This window comes from Pteropus medius, unplaced genomic scaffold (assembly GCF_902729225.1).
Source record: "Pteropus medius unplaced genomic scaffold, Ma_sr-lr_union100, whole genome shotgun sequence".
NCBI lineage: Eukaryota > Metazoa > Chordata > Mammalia > Chiroptera > Pteropodidae > Pteropus > Pteropus medius.
In genome coordinates, this window is record NW_024349800.1 from 44,592,890 (window position 1) to 44,599,585 (window position 6,696).

At 34.2% G+C, this 6,696-nt stretch overlaps 1 non-coding gene across 1 annotated transcript; it reads right to left on the reverse strand.

The window, feature by feature from the left end:
* Positions 1–4,112: 4,112 nt before the first annotated feature.
* LOC120622522 (5S ribosomal RNA) lies at positions 4,113–4,231 on the reverse strand. The gene has a single exon (XR_005658489.1). It is a non-coding gene; the product is annotated as a 5S ribosomal RNA (ribosomal RNA).
* Positions 4,232–6,696: the final 2,465 nt, after the last annotated feature.

Here is a 6,696-nt window from a genome sequence, read left to right on the forward strand (position 1 = left end):
TTATACCCTGAGGAATCTGTGTGGTGCCCCTGTGATAAACATGGCCTGAGAACCCAAAATGCCCACAGATCTAGCGTAAACATGGCTCAAGGTTTCACGAAGACCAATGTCCACATAGTTTATGTGACTGGTTTGTGTTTCACAGCCTTCTAAATGGTCTGTGATCACTTCTCAGGAAGTGAGAAGTGATGCCCACGTTAGGTGAGTCAAAGGAATCTGCTCATGGGTCTTCAGCCATCCCCTTAACATAACTTGTCATCCACTCTTCAATTATTTACTAAATTTTTAATTATATTACATTTCTAACATAATTAGGAATTGTTTTTGATATATACTTAATGGCCCCTTTATTCTGAATATTCCTTAATCTATTTATAAAATCACAAATTTGAATTTTGTTCTTTCTTGATCATGTCTGGAAAGACAACTCAAACTTTCTCGAATAGCCAATGATTTTCTGTCCTGTGACCAAAGCAGACTGGCACTTTGGTGACAGTGTGCTGCCCATCCATGTCCGCGGAGAGAAAGACAGCCTTTCTGGAAAGAATTCATTAACTTCTTTGACAATCTGCATTGAATAACACTGTCAGCCTATGAGTTTCTGACAGTTCTGCATCCTTTCCTCATCTAATTCTACTTGACAGCTAAAAGTAGATCACATTTATAGAACATCAGCACATTTTTAGGTGGTGTGGGCATTTCTTTCATATGATAATCTGTCAGATTTAATTCACCGAAAGGTAGAATGTCCTTTAGGGTTGGCAAATTTATATTCATCATTTACTTCCTGGGGACAGTTAAACAATGCAGAATCTCATAGAAGCCTTACTTTCCCATAATATATCCTGGATTAAACTCTTCCTAGAAGACTGAGTCTAGTTGTGGGTGTCTTTAACTTGAGGAAAAGGTATTTAAAGAGATAAATCGCCAACAGAGGTAGAGTGGAAAAAGCACTGAGTAATGGAATAAAAGGTTTTGGAGGAATGTGAGTGTCACTACAGATGTGTAAGAAACCCTCCTGGGTTTAAAGTTGATTCCACAATTTATTGTGTCATCGTAAAGCCATAGCTTCAGTTTATTCATCTGTAAATTTATTGTAAGAATTAGGTGAGGCAGTATTTAAACTGTGTGGCACTAAGTCCAACAAGTAGTCACACAAAAAATAGGTATCTTCACTTGAGAGAACTTTCCTCCACTTAGACCCAATGTGTCTTAAATCTTTATATTCTTGGCCTAATCTCTGAAGACAGGGACACAGAGGGAATAACTGAGGCTGATGATGATAGCAGTAATTTGTGAGCTAAACTATGCAAACTTCTTAGAAGAAGCTGTTAGGACAGAAATGCCATCTAGACTCCCACTTTGTGCCATTTATTTTTCTAATATTGGGGCTAGACTTGAACCAGTCTCTCTATGTGTCACAAAGCAATTCATGTTTTTCTCCTAATTATGGAATTTACATCCTTATTTTGTTTCTCAAATAGATGTTATGGAGCCATCTTCCCGTTAAACATTCTCTTTCAAGTTCTCACTAAAATATCAATAGGAGACTTTACTATCTTTATCAGCAAGCCTGATTTCAGTTCCAAATTCTGGGGTTTTGCTTCTCTTAGATTTTCTGGGAGATGGTTTCTTATCTTCTACTGTCACTGTCTGTGCTTCAATGAAAAAGGATGAAAGACTCTCCAGCAGATATTTGTAATAATTTTGGAGTTTGTTTTCATAACATTTCATATATAGCCATAGAGTCTTGGCACTGCCACTTAGATGCTGTATAACCTTAGAAATATCATAAAGCTCCTTGTGCCTCATTTCTTTCATCAATAAAATGCACAAAACGTTACTCTATAGGATTATTGTAAGGAATAAATGAACACCAATGAAAAACTTAGTATAGTGTCTGCCATATACTAAGGATTTAATAAGTGCTAGCAACATGTGTTCTTAATAGAGCATATATTTAAAACATTTAGCAACTACTTTTATTCATTTTGAATGCTTAATATAGAAAATATTATGTAGTTTTGTTTTTCTTTGCTTTGGTTCCAACACTTATATGCCTTTAGCTTCTGACCTCAGGTATTGGAAACTCTGGCATATAGTAGACACCAAAAAAATGCTTAAGTTTGAAAGTTGATGCAATAAAGTGGAAGAAAATTTATTTCAGTTGTTCAAATGTAAAGGCTATATGATGTCATCCACGATTTAAAAGTATTCTGCACTTAGTAGTGAAACATGCAATAGAATAAAATCTGCAAGGTAACACAAGGGACAATATCCTCTGCATATTTATTCAGAAAGAGTCAACCAAACAAGAAAACTCATTCTCAGCATTTTCTGAGATAGTGCTTAGAATATCTTCACTCTAGTAACTACAAAGCCTAGGTATTTTTAAACAAAATAGGATGAAGAGTATTTATATCGATGAATTACTAAATTCTATTAAAAAAAAACAACTATGAATTGATGAATAGCTGAATTAAAGAATGCATTTAAAGGCATTCTATTCTTAAACACATTAACTAAACCTATGGCCAACAAAGTGTTGTAGGTAGCATTTTAATTAAAAATAACCAAAGGTATAATAATCATATTATCTGATTAATTATTTATATAAAATTATTGGTAATCATGTACTTACAGTTTCCTCTCTTTAAATGATAGATTACTGCAACAAATCTCCTTAAGAGTAACAAACCTGTATTTTATTGCGAACTTTGATGTCATTTTTTTAAAAAATATATAAAGATATTTTTAGCATTGAACTTCAGATAAAGTCTTAATTGAAATTATTCTATTCAATGGCCATTCTGGAGTTGGGCGAAAATGGAAAGGATTATTGTGTGAAATATAAACTTTCCTGACTTAGATGGATTTAGTAAGAATGAATAACAATTTCTAAATAATATTGTAGAGACAATTAAAAAATCTGATTTGGGGGGAGTTTGAACTCATTATACTCTGGAGTTGCTTTCATCTCAACAGTTCTAATTTAGAATTTTTAACTTTACTGGATATTAAGCTCTAGCATTTTTATTTTTTATTTTTTAAATTTTTTTCTTTTATTTATTATTTTTGTTATGGTGACATTGGATAAGAAAATCCAGTCAGTTTCAGCTGCGCACTTTAACTGTAAGTCACATATATGTTTACACCGTGTGTCCACCTCCCACAGTTAGATTTCTTTCTGTCACCACTTTACCCTGTCTACTTCCCCCTTCCCCATACCCCCTACTCCCTGGTAACCACTAGTCTATTGTCCATGTCCATGAGTCTCTGTTTGTTTGTCATGTTTGATTGTTGGTTTTAGGTTTATAGCTCACATATGAGTGATATCATATGATTTTCAACTTTTTCTGTCTAGCTTATTTTGCTTAGCATGATTATCTCGAGGTCCATCTATGTTGTTGTAAATAGCAGTATTTCATCTTTTCTTATGGCTCAGTAATATTCCATTGTATATATGTACTGCAGCTTCTTTAGTCAATCGTCTATCATAGGTCACTTCGGTTGCTTCCATGTCTTGGCCACCGTGAATAATGCTGCTATGAACATCAGTGTGCAAATATCTTTTCGCATATGAGTTTTCATGTCTTTGGGGTAAATATCCAGTAGAGGGGTTGCTGGATTATATGGTAGATCAATTCTTAGTTTTCTGAGGAACCTCCATTCTGTTTTCCATAGTGGCTGTACCAATTTGCAGTCCCACCGGCAGTGTATGAGGGTTCCTTTTTCTCCACATCCTCTCTAACATTTGTTATTACTTATCCTGTTGATTATATCTATTCTAACAGGTGTAAGATGGTATCTCATTGTGGTTTTGATTTGCATTTCCCTAATAGCCAGTGCTGTTGGCATCTTCTCAAATATTTGTTGACCATTTGTATGTCCTCTAGGGAGAAGTATCTGTTCAGGTCCTCTGCCCATTTTTTGATTGGATAGTTCTTTGTATATTTTGGGTATTAGGCCTTTATCAGAGGCATTGCTTGCAAATATATTTTCCCATTCGGATGGTTGTCTCTTTACCTCGTTGACAGTTTCTTTTGAAGCACTACCACTTTTATATAATTAAATCTTCATTTACTGTTTTATATTTTATTTTATTTTTTTTACGCCTACAGCACCTGGTCTTCCTAGGTGGTCTCCCGTCCAAGTACTAACCAGGCCCGACCCTGCTTAGCTTCCAAGATCAGATGGGATCAGGCTTGTTCAGGGTGGCATGGCTGTAGACTATATCTTCAGTTATTGATAGAAGAATTAGAAGTAAATCATTTATAATGTGAGTTGTTTATTTACTTGAAAACTATATTACATGAGAGAAAAGACAAAGTTATTCCTTCCCCGATGACACTCACCATTTTATCCACTTGACATTCACCCAAGTCCAACATCTATTTTAAAACAGATTCGGTATTTATTTGCTATCATATATATTATCAATTGCTACAACAACAGCTTTGTAATCCTATATTCACTTTAGAATTCACTAGTGTACATACCAAATGCTTCCATGAGAATATATTCATAATCTATAATAATAAAGCCTAAGTGATTACTGCTTCTTTGATACCCTTTTATTATAATTTTTCCCTCTGAAGGGATTTGTATATACTTTTTCCTCTGAAGATTCAATTAGTTCAGCTTTTCCTACTTGAGCTATTCAAATTTCTACTGGAAGCAGTATTTTCTTTCCCAAATAATACAGGTCGACCTGATTTAGCAACGTTCAAAGTGTACACATTTATTTCAATGACTTGCATGAATTCTGTATGTGACTCCACTGACATTTGATCAGTCAATGTACACTACTGAAGCAGGGCCTACTAGTTGTCCTATTATTGTGTAACCTTCTGTTTCCTTTGCTACGTGGCTAAAGTAATATCCATTTCTGCAAAAGAACTTCTGTAATAGTATTTAGTGGTGTTTATTTGAGCATTTCATAGTATTGTCTTTTTTTTTTTTTGGCTAAACTAACTTGTTTTTATCTTCTTACCTGTCCCCTGAGTATAAATAAACCTCAAGGCAAGCAACTACCATGGAACTCAATTTATCAGCAAAGGAAAATAGCTTAAATCTTAATTCAACTCAGTTTCCAAGCATTTATTGATCACCCATTTCATTCCAGGTGCTGAGCCAGGAATATGGGAAACAAAATGGAATTTGTTTTTACCATTAAAGAGTTTAGCAGGGAAGGTGGGTATGTAAAAATAAAAATACTATAAAGTCATAAGCACTAAAATATATCTATAATCCAATGTAAAACAGCCTGTAAGAGCCATTTTATCATGGTGGTTAAAAAACATGGCCTCTTGAGGGACTTGGACCATAGTGCCTGGGTTTGAATCTCAGCTCTAGCATTTACTACCTGTGTAACTTTAAGCAAGTTGCTGAACTTCTCTTTGCCTCAGGCTTTGTAATCTGTAAAATAGGGATAAGACTAGTATCTATTTCATAGTGTCATTGTAAGTTAATATTTATACTAAATATAAATGAGTAGTAAGCATTTACAAAGAGCTTAAATAGTGGTTGGCACATATTAGGTGTTATATAAGTGTTTGTTGAATAAAAGAAGGGAAGATTAATTACTTAGGGGGTAAGGGAAGACCTGATCCCAATGGGATATTTAGGAAAAATATTTCAGAGAACCGGTATTGATTAATAAAAGTCCTTAAAGATGAATCAAATTTTCCAAAAAGACCAAGAAGAAGAAAGCATAAATAATGACACATGGATGTATTTCAAGTCTCCAGAATATTTAGTGAAGGACTAGTATGGTCCTACAAATAGAAGAAGATCTTCATTAAAAAGAATGACTTAAGAATAGGTGGAAACAAGTTGTAAAGAGGCAAATTACAGACTTTAGATTTCAACAACAAGGCAATGGAGAGCTTTTAAACTTAGAAAGTGATGAGATTAGATCTGTATTTTTAGAAAGATAATTTTTAAATAGTGTAGAAGATGAACTGGAGTAAGAGAGACTGAAGATATAATTTGTTAACAGACCACAATCTGGGAGGAGACATCTTGGGCCAGAAAAAAAACACGATGTCATTAATAGAGAATGAGGTAAAGGAACATGGCTTCATCCTAGTAGAACCTTTCTCATGATCAAGTGCCCAACTTCCTTCTAGAGAGAAATTAACATACTCTATAAAATGTGTAGGCAATTTTCTGATAAATGATACTGGTTTAAGATCTTTTTTAGGAAACTTGTTACCCACCCATCTAGCTAATTGTCAGTCAAAAGTAATGACATTTAATCAGCTATTCTCTTTTTCTTGTATCTAGTCTAACTAGGGTTATCTGGCCACTCTTTTTTGCTTTTTTTTTTTAAAATAAAATGTCCCAGCTAAGAGGAGATTTTCGAATTAAACTTCTTATGCTTCCTTTTTTTAGAGGAAGCTTGAAATAAAATTTAACACGTGCCTGTCATGAAATTTGCAGGAAAAAAAAATTAGACAAAGAAAACAGAAATTTGGAGGGAAAAAAAATGCCCTTGGTTAGGAAATTTTAAGGTGAAAAAAACTTGCAGGATATCTAGAAAGAAAGCAGGAGGGTGATGAGTGCCCCGTGTGGAAGGACCTATGCCAGGTATTTACTTATCTTTAACCTTACAACAGTGTTCCCATTTTAGAGATACAAACAATGAAACACAGGAAAGTTTTATAAAATGTGCTCATGGTCACTTAACTAGTA